This window comes from Theropithecus gelada, chromosome 18, assembly GCF_003255815.1.
Source record: "Theropithecus gelada isolate Dixy chromosome 18, Tgel_1.0, whole genome shotgun sequence".
Taxonomy (NCBI): domain Eukaryota; kingdom Metazoa; phylum Chordata; class Mammalia; order Primates; family Cercopithecidae; genus Theropithecus; species Theropithecus gelada.
In genome coordinates, this window is record NC_037686.1 from 2,540,355 (window position 1) to 2,552,934 (window position 12,580).

General features: G+C 42.3%; 1 pseudogene; it reads left to right on the forward strand.

Annotated features, from left to right (window-relative positions):
• Positions 1 to 236: 236 nt before the first annotated feature.
• Positions 237 to 12,580, forward strand: part of LOC112611709 — a 30,853-nt pseudogene continuing 18,509 nt past the window's right edge.

Here is a 12,580-nt window from a genome sequence, read left to right on the forward strand (position 1 = left end):
TGGTGGGGAGGAGGCAATGGCAGACACTACCATTCCCAGCAAGGTTCCTGGGGACCTGCTCCCTGCTGCGGCCGGCGAAGGACATTGGGTTATCTGTGCCCTCTGGCTGGATGTTCTTGGCAATTAAGGCCCTGTTCCATTCTTCCTGGCACCCACACTCTAAAGGGGTGCCTTACACATGGCAGATGCTAAATGCTATTTGTTGGGTCATTTGAACCTGTTCCCTAATAGGAATCATGTCTGGAATCTTTGGATGGGGCCATGAGCTACTGGTAAGGCCACTCCAAGACTGGGTGAACTTGCCTGCTCATCTGACTTTCTGATCTACAATTTGTGCTGAGCGCTGGGAGAGGTCAGCCACAGTTTGAACTCCTGGGTGGCAAACATGTTGGGCTCATGAACTGTTGCTTTGTTCTGGAGTTCTCTTGTGCCCTTATCTGTTCCCGTTAGTCCCAGTTTTACTGTCTCTGGCATCTGTCTTTAGTCCAGTTACACCGTCTTCAGCCTCTGATGTAGCCAGGCTGGCTCTGAACAGCCCCGGACCCTCTCAGTCTGATCTCCTCTCAATTTGTAGTAGCACTCACAGCTGATACCAGAACTGACTTGCTAAGCAACTTCATTATCAAATTGCCAGCCTATTATTTTCCTTTTTAAATGTTTACAACAAGAAGAAATCCAGTTGATCAAAAATTGGCATAACCAGTTGAGATTTTAGTGAATTTCCTGAACTAAAAAGGCAGTAAAGTGGCTAATTAAGAGCATGGGCTTTGGGGGTTGGCCAGGCCTGGGTACCAGTCCTTCCACTTGCTATGAAACTTTAATCAAATTACAATCATGCATCGCCTAACGACGGGGATGCCTTCTGAGAAATGCATCCTTAGGTGATTTTGTCATTGTGTGAACATCACAGAGTGTACTTACACAAACAGAGTAGAATCTGCTACACACCTAGGCTATATGGTATTGCCTATTGCTCCCCGGCTACAAACCTGGACAGCGTGTGACTGTACTGAGTACTACAGGAAACCGTAACATAATGGTAAGTATCTGGGCTCTAAACATAGAAAAGGTACAGTATAAACATGGGAAAATAAAATACCTGTAGAGGGTAATAACCATTAATAGAGCTTGCAAGACTGGCAGTTGCTCTGGGAGAGTCAGAGAGCGAGCAGGGAGTGAGTGAGAAGGCCCAGGACATCATGTAAGCGACTACAGACCTTATGAACACTGCATACTTAGGCTACACTACGTTTGTTTTTTAAAATTTTCTTTCTTCAATAATAAACTCACCCTACCGTACTGTAACGGTTTTACTTTATAAATTTTTCCATTTTTTTTAAACGTGACTCTTTTGTAATGACACTTTGCTTAAAACACAAATACATTGTACAGCTGTAAAAAATATTTGTTTCTTTATATCCTCATTCTGTAAGCTTTTTTCTATTTTAAAAATGTTTTATCTTTTTTTACTTTTTAATGTTTTTTGTTAAAAACTAACAGACTGACACCACCGGGTGGGCCCTGCAGAGTTCCTACTCCCCCTTCCCGGACCCTAGACTTGCTGTTGCTGCCACCACTAGCACAATGCCAGTACTGTACTGTGCAAAATCGCATGTGCTAGATTTTCTATGACTGGCAGCACAGCAGGTTTGTTTACATCAACAGCACCACAAACGTGTGAAGTAACGTGTTGCACTATGACCTTACCAAGGCTAGGACATCACTAAGTCATAGGAATTTTTCAGCTCCACTATAATTTTATGGGACCACCTCATGGTAACCTCAAATCAAAAACATACAAAGGATAAATAAAAAGTAAAAAGCAAAAAAATTAAATCATATCAGAGAAAATCACTTTCACTAAGAGGAAGACAGGAAGAAAAAAAAAAAAAAAAAGGAAGAGAAGGCCACAAAACAACCAAAAAACAAACAGGAGAGTACGAGTGGCCAGTGCGGGGAGGTGTGAGGGGCGGGATTCGGTGGTGGCTATCGGGGACCAGACTGCCCATGAAGAGAGGCCGGGTTGGGTGCACTATCGGGGGCTACACTGCCCGCGGCAAGAGGGGGTTTGGGGCGATACCCGTCGCAGGGTGGTGGGGTGGGTTCTGGGCACCGTCGGGGGCTGCGCTGCGGTCAGTGGAGGCCAGTTACAGGCACCATCAGCTGCTGCATTGCCTGTGGCAGGGGTCGGGTTTGTCGCGCTGTTGGGACTACACGGCTGACTGTGGGGTACTGGTTAGGGGCGCTATTGGGGGCTACACTGCTCGCGGTGGGGTGCAGGTTGGGTACACTATCCGGGGCCTCATTCCCCACGGCTGGGGAGTGGCTGGGGGTGCTATCCGCTGTCCGGGGCTGCACTGCCCATCGTGGGAAGCGGGTTGGGGGCCTTAAGGATCCGTGGCTGCACTTTTCACAGTGGGGAGGAGGTTGTAGCTGTCTGGGACATCACTGCTGGGGCGTCACTGCCTTCAGCGGGGAGCTGGTTGGGGGTCCTACCCACGGCTGCGTGGCTCACGGCAGCGAGTTCCGGGACTATCCGGGCTGCTGCTGCCCACAGTACGAGCAGGCTGGGCGCTATCCGGTGCTGCAATGTCCCCGCCTGGGGCGCTATCCGGTGCTGCAATGTCCCCGCCTGGGGCGCTATCCGGTGCTGCAATGTCCCACGCAGGGACGGGTTGGGGTGCTGTCGGCTACTACTCTGCGCGGCGAGAAGCGGGGTGTCGGGGCGCTATCAGGCTGCCCTGCCAGCAGGGGCGGAGGTGGCGGCTGCCTGTGGTCTCCAAGAAAGGAGGCTCCTCCTCTCCCCAGACTCCAGACTCCAGAGGGCGACCTCCTCCTGCTCCTGCTCCGGTGCCGCGAGTGGTGCCGCGAGTGCGCAACGTTTCCACGGGAATCCTGAGCACCGCAGGGCCCCCACACCCGCCGCGGTTCCCAGGCCTGCGTCCTCTCTGTGTTGCAGAGACCACCTGGGACCCCTGGGAACGCCAGACACGGAGTAGCGGACACCACGCGGGGACAGGGCCCTGTGCGTGGCGGCGTCAGGATCGGGAACAGCACTTGGGTGGGAGGATTGGCTGGGTCTGAGTTCCGGCTGGTTCGGCTCCCCACGGAGTGCAAGCCCTGGTGGGCCCAGCGGTTCCTGTGGATTGGGGAGCCGGGCAATGTGGTGTTTCCAGTCCCCACTCCAGGCCCCAGTTCCTGGCCAGCTTGGACCAAAAGGAGAGGCTGGACTTTGGTGGGTGGGTATGAGCGCCTTCACTGAAACCGGCCCATGCCACCCAGTGGCCAGCACGACAAGGTGAGGCTCTACTGCCGCTACTCCCTGAATCCTCCTCTAGGCTTTTCTGGCTTTGCCCGCCCAGCTGTTCCGTGCCAGGAGAAGGAGGAGTCACCTGCATGCTGCATGCTGGAGGCTGGAGCCTTCAGCAGCCTGGAGCTGCAGCTTGCCTTGTTGGGGTTGGTGGCGGCTACAAGAACTGCAGTGCGCCTGAGCAGTAGGAGGGCGGCTAGCTGTGGCCACAGCAAGGGCTCGGCTGGGCAGTGGCCAGGTGGTAGCAGCATTGTAGGGTGGGCCAGTGCATTGAGGGCAGCAGCAGTGGTTGTACTGGCATCAGCGCTAGTGGTGGCAGCAGCAGCAAGTCCACAGGCCAGGAATGGGGAGTAGGAGCCTGCGGGTCCTGCCCTGCCAGGCCTTGGATGGATAGGATGCTTCCGGTGGGTAGGAAGCTTTGGGTGCTGTACCTCAGGCCTCCGTGGCAACAGTGGAGGAACAGCCAGGGAAAGGAAGAGGAATCCTCCTTCTCCTGCAGTCTCTGCAGGGCGCCCTCCTCCTGCTGGCGCTTCAGCCAGGTGTGAGTAGCAGCATTATCTCACTTTTTTTTTTTTTTTCCTGAGATGGGGAGTCTCCCTCTGTCACCCAGGTTGGAGTTCAGTGGCACAATCTCGGCTCACTGCAACCTCTGTCTCCTGGGTTCAAGTGATTCTCCTGCCTCAGCCTCCAGAGTAGCTGGGACTACAGGCGTGTGCCACTGCATCCAGCTAATTTTTATATTTTTAGTAGAGACAGGGTTTCACCACGTTGGCCAGGTTGGTCACGAACTCCTGACCTCAGGTGATCCACCTGCCTTGGCATTATCTCTTAACAAATTTTAGGGGGTGACTATTTGTATATCTTTTACTTTGTTGTTGTTGTTGTTGTTGTTGTTGTTGTTGTTGATATCGGACTTACTCAAATTTCATGAATCAGGGAGGGAAAAAAAGGCATCATAATGGGCCTTCTGATTCCCTCACGTGTTCTTTTTCCTTCCCTCCAGTCTGTGTTTTCTTCACGTTATCATCATCTTCTTCTTCCTCCTCCTCGTTTCCTTTTTCCCAAGCTATAGCCTTAACAACAAACCAAAACTGAGTTTTAAGAATAAACTACCTGTTTATTCTTAAACATTATTCTCTATGTTGTATTTTTAAAATAGTCTGTCCATTACCATGTTTTAGAGATGAGGAAAAAAGTTATTTGGTAATTATTTAGTTACTTGAGTAGTTATGCTTTCATGATCCTGTTAACGTGTTGAAAGTAGTTATTTAGGAACTCAATAAATGAAGCATCAAATAAAATACTGATAGAAACAGCCATTTCATCTCTCTCACCTAGTAGTCTGGAGATATGCAAGAGGCAGAGAGGTAATATGTTCCAATTTGTGAGATCATTAGGTGAACCATACTCCCTTCATATGAATTCTCTGCCACCATTTTCAGGAGTATTGTTGTCATCTGCATGAGCAAACCTGGTTCATCACTACATCTTTGCAACAGGAAAAGGAAGGGGAGGATAGCGTATAATGTTTTTAGGCCAAGATTCACAACCATAAACAAGGCTTTATTAATGTTAAGCCCTCTTTTATTTCTAGTATTACTACCTTTGTTATGAACTTTTTTCTTTTTCTTATTTTCATTTTCAGTGATTACATTAGAAGTTTATGCATTTTACTGACTACTTTTAAAAATCTATATTGTGTCATGTTTTTCAAGCCCACAGAAATGCATAAGGCCTATAATTTTGACACTTTTAAATTATTTTTAATACTGTCAATATATAGGAGCATATGCATAAGTACAACTAGATAGCTTATTTTGAAGAGACAGTGCCTAAATTTTTGTCCAGAGTAGACTGGTTGCAGTTTCTTAGGTGTGTTTCTCAATACATTGCCCCAGTTTTAAAGTGCATAGAAACTTGAATACTCTTTAACATACAGTCCTTTGTTTATAGGCTGTTTAATATTTCTAAAGACTAAAGACATCACAGCCCCCTTTAAGGTTCAGTAATATTGATACAATTTGAATTATATAGTGTTAGAATACAACAAATTCAGAGGAAAAATTGTTAAACTATCTAGCTGTAGAGCAGGAATGAAACCCAGGTTCTAAGCTGTAAGGGAGCCATGAGCTACCATACAGGTGCATCAGTGACTGGGCATAGAGTCGGCAGAATTACAGGATAGTTAAGAGAGTGAGCTGTGGAGCTTAACTCTATGTGAACATGAATTTTTAAACTGCATGGTGCCTCAGTTTATCCATCTTTACAATGGGGACAGTACTAAGTTTTTGGGTTTTTTTCCAGTTGACTAAATTGTTTCCCTAGTCTTTCTTGTTGCCACTCTTGATGCCCACACGAGAGGACATAAGGTAATTTCTGACAGACCTGGGACTCCTTGGAAAAACAGAAGGTGCTACAGACCCCATTTTAGGAGAAACCTCTGTTTTCCTCATGGAATCCCAGGAAGGGTAAGCAGAAAGGTCCCTCTCAAAACTTAAAGCTGTGCTCAGTTTTGCCTTGCTTTACCTGACCTTTTTGATTTGGGCAGGCATCAGAAATTAGTAGTGGGAAGAGAGCTAACAAAAGCTGTGGATATGAAGATGCATTTATGGTAAGAAAGGTTATGAAAGAAAGAAATTTTATATGAGAGAGGATCTTGTATGACCAATTCTTGTCCTAAAGTAGAAGGACTAATTATTTAGAAAAGAGGGAAATCAGGACAAGTCAGAAATGCATAAAATGGAAAAGAAAACTTAAAACTGCTAGATCGTCTCCTGTCTACAAGTATGGAGTGATGTTTGCATAAAGGAGCTCTAATTAATTGGATTCAAAGGAAATGAAGGCTCTTACATATTTTGTCAGAAAAATAGAAACTCTAATGCCTTTTAGTTCATGTGACTTCAGTAATCTTTGGGAAATACAGTTTTAAAATTATTGGTAAAATGAAAATGTCTTCAAAATTTAGACATTGGGTCTAAATTAAGTCAGAGGTTACATTTGCTAAGTGCTTTAATGTCATAAACTGCTTCTTTGATTGTGGAAAATTGTCCAGTTTACCTGGTTTGAAGCCATTAGATTTCTAGGCAAGGCCTGGGGTCAGGTGGAGTTAGCCATGCCTCCTAGCTGTGCTGGAAAGAGTCAGACTTTATCTGCAGTTCTGTCTTGTATCCTAGACTACGCACCTGGTACGTAACTAAAACTGCTTGCACACACACACACACAAAAACGGGGGGTTTTGATTTTTAAAAGGCATGGGAATATGGTTTTAAAAAAAACCAAGTGTTGTCTAATTTAGAAAGTAAAAGAATTATTTTTAGTTGGAAGAAAATAAAGTTTAAGCAAGTTATAGGAAGTTTATGAAAATTAACTTTGTAAAGAATTCTATGTATAAGCAAGTTGATAAAAATTAAAAGGGTATTATTTATTTCTTTCATAAATTAAATATTAAAAGCACAATGAAACAGGGCCCATATGTGAAAATAATAGGGCTTTTTTGAACATTGATCTGTTCTTTAACAAGAAAAAAAAGAGAGTTATAAATAGTTATGAAAATCTTACTGTATACTCAATTAAAACTAGATAGATTCATAACATTTTATTAAAAAGTGGCTTTAGCATTAAAGATGCACTAATGCAAAAATAAAATTTGATTTTCTCTTTAAAAAGATTTTTATGTAATATTGAGAGACAATAAAAGATTTGTTTGCCTTTTGAGTAAATTAAAACAAAAAGGAGGGGAGAGAGAAGTGACAAATGTAGTTGGCCTCATGCTATTTCTACTGAGTTTTGTTTGGAAAGCTAAATCTCCTATCAGAGTAAAGGGTTTTCCCTTTTTAAAATTTTCGAGTTATCGTTTTTGGCTAAATGAATGACTTACACTGACCTGGGATTCTGTTTTGGGATAGCCAGTGTTTTAAGCCTTTCATATTTGACAAACTTTCCAATATCAAATTCTAAGGTTAAAAAAAAGACAGCTTATGTGATGTATTAAAACCATATAGAAAGCATTGTGAATTATAAAATGGTGTTTAACTTTGGGTTATATTCATATAAATATGTTATTGTATAAGATTCCTATAACTGTGTCTCAGCGTATGTTATCAGTAATAATTATAAGTCTTACATTAAATTGTTGTGTCATAGAGATGACCAAATTTCCTTGATTACCTACTAACTATACCAGTCCTGAGAATTTTGTCACCCACAGACAATTGTTGTCTTGTTTTAATCCTTCTCAAAAGGTGGTTTATAATTAGATATGGAATGCTGAAGGGTACTCTTGTATGCATCTCTTGGCAACTTTAAAAATTGTGAGTTGGGCATGGTGGCTCACGCCTCTAATTCAAGTACTTTGGGAGGCCAAGGCGGGAAGATCACTTGAGGCCAGGAGTTCGAGACCAGCCTGGCCAACATGGTGAAACACATTCTCTACCAGAAATACAAAAATAGGCCAGGGGTGGTGGCATGTGGCTGTAATCCCACCTACGCAGGAAGCTGAGGCAAGAGAATTGCTTGAATTCAGAAGGTGGAGGTTGCAGTGAGCCAAGATCGCACTACTACACTCTAGCCTGGGCGGCAGAGCAAGACTCCGTCTTAAAAAATTAATTAATTAAAAAATTGTGAATAGAGAGAAACAAAACAACAAACTTCTAAAACTCTCGTGGGAAGATGATATGTTAAACATTGCTAATCCTTTTGTTTTTCAGAGTCAAAAGAACTTTTTGAGTTATTACAACTTTCAGCAATCTGAGTATACTCCTGTAAGCAAAATTAGCATATTGCTTTCTCTCTACCTGACTTCTTCAGGGTTTAGAAACTATTTTTGAGTAGTCTCAACTTATGGCAGTATAGTTATTTGCATAAGTGCAATAAGAATCTGTTTTCTTTTGTAACAGGAAATGAGTGGAGATGCTGCTTATTTTACCAAGACATGCTTTCAAATACAAACACATACTTTAAGGAGTCAAAGTTGAATTACAAAGCCAATAAAAGCCCCTTAGAAAAACTGGCCTCATACCTTGTCTACAGAGTCCCTGGACAGGTTTCCTGGCCTGCGGTGAGTAATGAATGTCACATTCTGACAGGCTCAGGAGCCCCAAGTTATCGTGGAACCTCAAGAGGAGAGGAATTTGCCCAACTTATCTAAATATTTATGACCTTTTGTGCCTGGCATAAATTCATGACTGGACTCAAGGCTTCAAGGAGTATAACCTGATATTCTTCATGGAAAAAAGTTTTAGCAAAGCAATTTTAAAAAGAGCCAGTATGAGGCCAGGCACCGTGGCTCACACCTGCAATCCCAGCACTTTGGGAGGCTGAGGCAGGTGGGTCATGAGGTCAGGACTTTGAGACCAGCCTGGCCAACATAGTGAAACCCTGTCTCTACTAAAAATACAAAAAATTAGCCAGGCGTGGTGGCAGGTGCCTGTGATCTCAGCTACTCTTGGGAGGCTGAAGCAGGACAATTGCTTGAATTTGGTGGGCAGAGGTTACAGTGAGCCGAGACAGCGCCATTGCACTCCAGCCCAGGCGACAGTGCAAGACTCCATCTCAAGAAAATAAAAGGACCCAGTATGGCAAATAATTATTCCTACTGCACTTTATGTAAATAATCAGGCCAAATATAATAAGACTAAGACTTACTTTGCAAGTAAATTTGACTTACTGTGATTTATTTTTCTTAACAGGCGACTGGAGAGAAACATGATGTTTGCAAAAACTGTAGTACACATGTCGTTAGTTGTTCTTGAGTTTTTATTATTTTCTGCAGTTTGAACTAAATCCTGAATTTTTTGTGGGCTGTAAGTCTCCAAACTAATACTTTCGGATTTTTCCTCCATTTTTCTGTCTTGCACTCAATGAAATTGCTCCTGCCTTTTAACTGAGGTCCTGCAAGCTTAAGCTTACTACTTATAATATAGGCAGCAAAAAACATGTCAGATCGGCCAGGCGCGGTGGCTCAAGCTTGTAATCCCAGCACTTTGGGAGGCCAAGACAGGCGGATCACAAGGTCAGGAGATCGAGACCATCCTGGCTAACATGGTGAAACCCCATCTCTACTAAAAATACAAAAAACTAGCCGGGCGAGGTGGCGGCGCCTGTAGTCCCAGCTACTCGGGAGGCTGAGGCCGGAGAATGACGTAAACCCGTGAGGCGGAGCTTGCAGTGAGCTGAGATCCGGCCACTGCACTCCAGCCTGGGCCACAGAGCAAGACTCCGTCTCAAAAAAAAACATGTCAGATCATCACCACCTTCCTCCTCTGTAACTAAAGAGGCACAGCCCATCTGCATGCCACCTCCTAATACAGAAAACAGCTGTTTAACTGATCTAGTTTCAGAACTAGGAAACTGACTGAAAATTATGGGGCAGTATATTTAAATTTGCTCTTTCCTGTATATCCCAATCTGTTTGTCTAACAACTTCTGACCCAAATCTCTCTCTGCTAGTAACCCCATGTCTGATTGGTTCTGGAGCTGTCCATCTGGATCCCTCAGAGCTTAAGAGCTATTCTGCTAAGACTTTCACTCTTTACCCTGGAACTCATGATTTACCTTATAGTCCACTGTTGTGTGCTAAAACTGTAGATGAGAATGCCATCTTGGGTGCTCAAGGATTCATCTTTGTAAATTGCCACCAAAGCCAAAAGGAAGAGACGACAAGGAAGCCTCTTGTCCCACTGGGAAATGACATAGCAGAAGTTGCTAAAATAAAGTCTTCTGATGGGCAGGATTACGCTCAGGTCACTTATCTAAAGTAGCTAAAAATTTAAGCGAATAATTATCCGTTTCTTCCCTAGTCTGAGATAATATATAGTAATTTAAAATAAGCTTGAGGTCCATAAGTAAGAGACATCTGCAGGTTTAAAACAACAATAATAATGCTAATAATAGCCGCAGTAGTTTCAGTTAATAATGCTGATAATCATGTGTGAGGCACTGGATTAAATGCCAGATACACATACATTACTTATACGCAACCACCCTCGAAGGATATATTATTATCCTCTTTTTCATATAGGAAAACATACATGGTGATAAGTAATGTTCCCAAGGTCACACATCTAGCGAGCAGAAAAGCTAGGAATTAAACCCAGTCTTGTGTGAATCTAAAGCCTATCTTTTTATCTCATGGTCAGCCACCCATGGCTTGTATTCATTAAAAGAAAAGTTTACCCATTTGAAGCTATCTTTTTTCCCTCTGCCCATACTAATTAAAAATAACATCAAAATACACTAGAAGTAAAAAGAAGAAAACCCCAAGGCATGTAATTGTAAACAACCTCTGCCTGCCGGGTTCAAGCGATTCTCCTGCCTCAGCCTCCTGAGTAGCTGGGATTACAGGCACACACCATCATGCCCAGCTAATTTTTTGTATTTTTAGTAGAGACTGGGTTTCACCATGTTAGCCAGGATGGTCTCAAACTCCTGACCTCAGGTGATCCTCCTGCCTCGGCCTCCCAAAGTGCTGGGATGACAGGCATGAACCACTGCATTCAGCCTATTGGCAGCATTTTAAACATGCTCTTACTAATACATAAAATAAGGGGGCATCCCGTAACTCACAGTGTCTTACATTAAGTGGGTTATGGTATATAGAACAGGCAGTTCTACTCATGTGATTGGCATCTAGATACACTTTCCTTCTTAGAAGTACCACAAAAAAGAGGGCTGAAATGAAAATAACAAATTTTTTAAACAAAGTAATTCTTACTTTTTCAAAAAACTTAAAGCCAAAGAAAACTCGGTATTCAAATGAATAGGTACAGCTATTTTTTTTTAATACTTAGATGTATAGAATGTATTGAATCAGGTATTTATGATAATAGTAGTATTTAAGACTGTTACACATTTTCAGGAGGGTATTTAAAGGTTATCTTTTACAAATATTTTCTAATTTCAGAAATGCTTTCATTTGAAAAAGCGGAATAAAAGCTTCTATTGAGATTGAATCCTAATCCTCCAATTTTAAGTCTCTCGGCTTGCTCCAGCTGGGGAGGTAAACATGAAATTTTTAAGGATGAAAGGGTCCTGAGAGATGGTAGAATGTGTCTGCTACATAATAGGTATTTGGCTTATGTTGGAGAAATAAATGGATTGAAAGAACGAACACATAGAGCTGAAGAGTTCATTGTTATTGTTTGCATATATGTAATAAACCTGCATATAATAAAAATATATATACAATAAAAAGTTTGCATTAAAATCTACAAGCGCACATAAAAATATCCTCTTTACTGCTGAAGAGGCTAAACGTTCACAGAAGATAACAACAGACAAAAACAAAATAGTAAGTGAGAAATTATTTTGGTTTGTGCCAGATTCACATTCCTTTTCCTCCCGAGGACTATTTCATTAATCCTAAACTTTTACTAGAACTTTTACACATGCTCATTGCAGAGATAAGAGAAAAAAAAATTCACTTACAATATACATGCCAAGAAAGAACAAATGTTACCATATTTTTTGTATGTATATGTGGCTAACAAAGACACATACTCTGTTTACATGTCTCTGTAATTGAACCCATTGATATGCCAAAGTACATCTTCACACACCAACATACAGATACAACAGATACAGATGTATCTGTTGACAGCTTCAAAGGTTCCTTATTACAACATCCTGTGCATTTTATGAAATTTATTTATGACATCCATTATATGGGTTCTTTGTAATACATTGCTATTTTAAGCAGTACTGAAGAAAACAAATTGCATGACTCCATCTCAAAAAAATAAAATAAAATGGATATTGAATTTTATCTGAATAATTTTCAGCCCAGAAATTGACATATTAAGAGAATTAATTTTTATTATGCATATGAAAAGTAAAGTGCTGTACATACTTAATTTTGCTAGTTAAATCACTTTAAAATGGTTTATAAAGTGCTCTGTAAGGGAAATGATGAGTGGATCAGGAACCAGCTTGTAGCAGGAAATCAGAGAGCTGGAGAGAACAATAAGGTTACAGGAGGATTTATTAAGGTGTACACCAGCTCAGCAGACCTGTGTCCAGAAAGTCTGAGCACCAAACAAAGAGAACATGCATTTTTATGCAAGCAAGGGCGTGAAAAATGTGATGCAGGAAGCAAGCTTACAGAAGCAAGAACAAAGGCAGTTAATCATTCTATGACATGTCTCGCATCTTGGGAAAACATGTTTTGCAGCCTGTGCCTATCTGTTTTGTGACCTTGCAGCTGTACAGCAGAAAAAAACAGGCATTTACAAACTTGCAAAGTATGTGGAGGAGAGATATGGTTAATGGTTCACA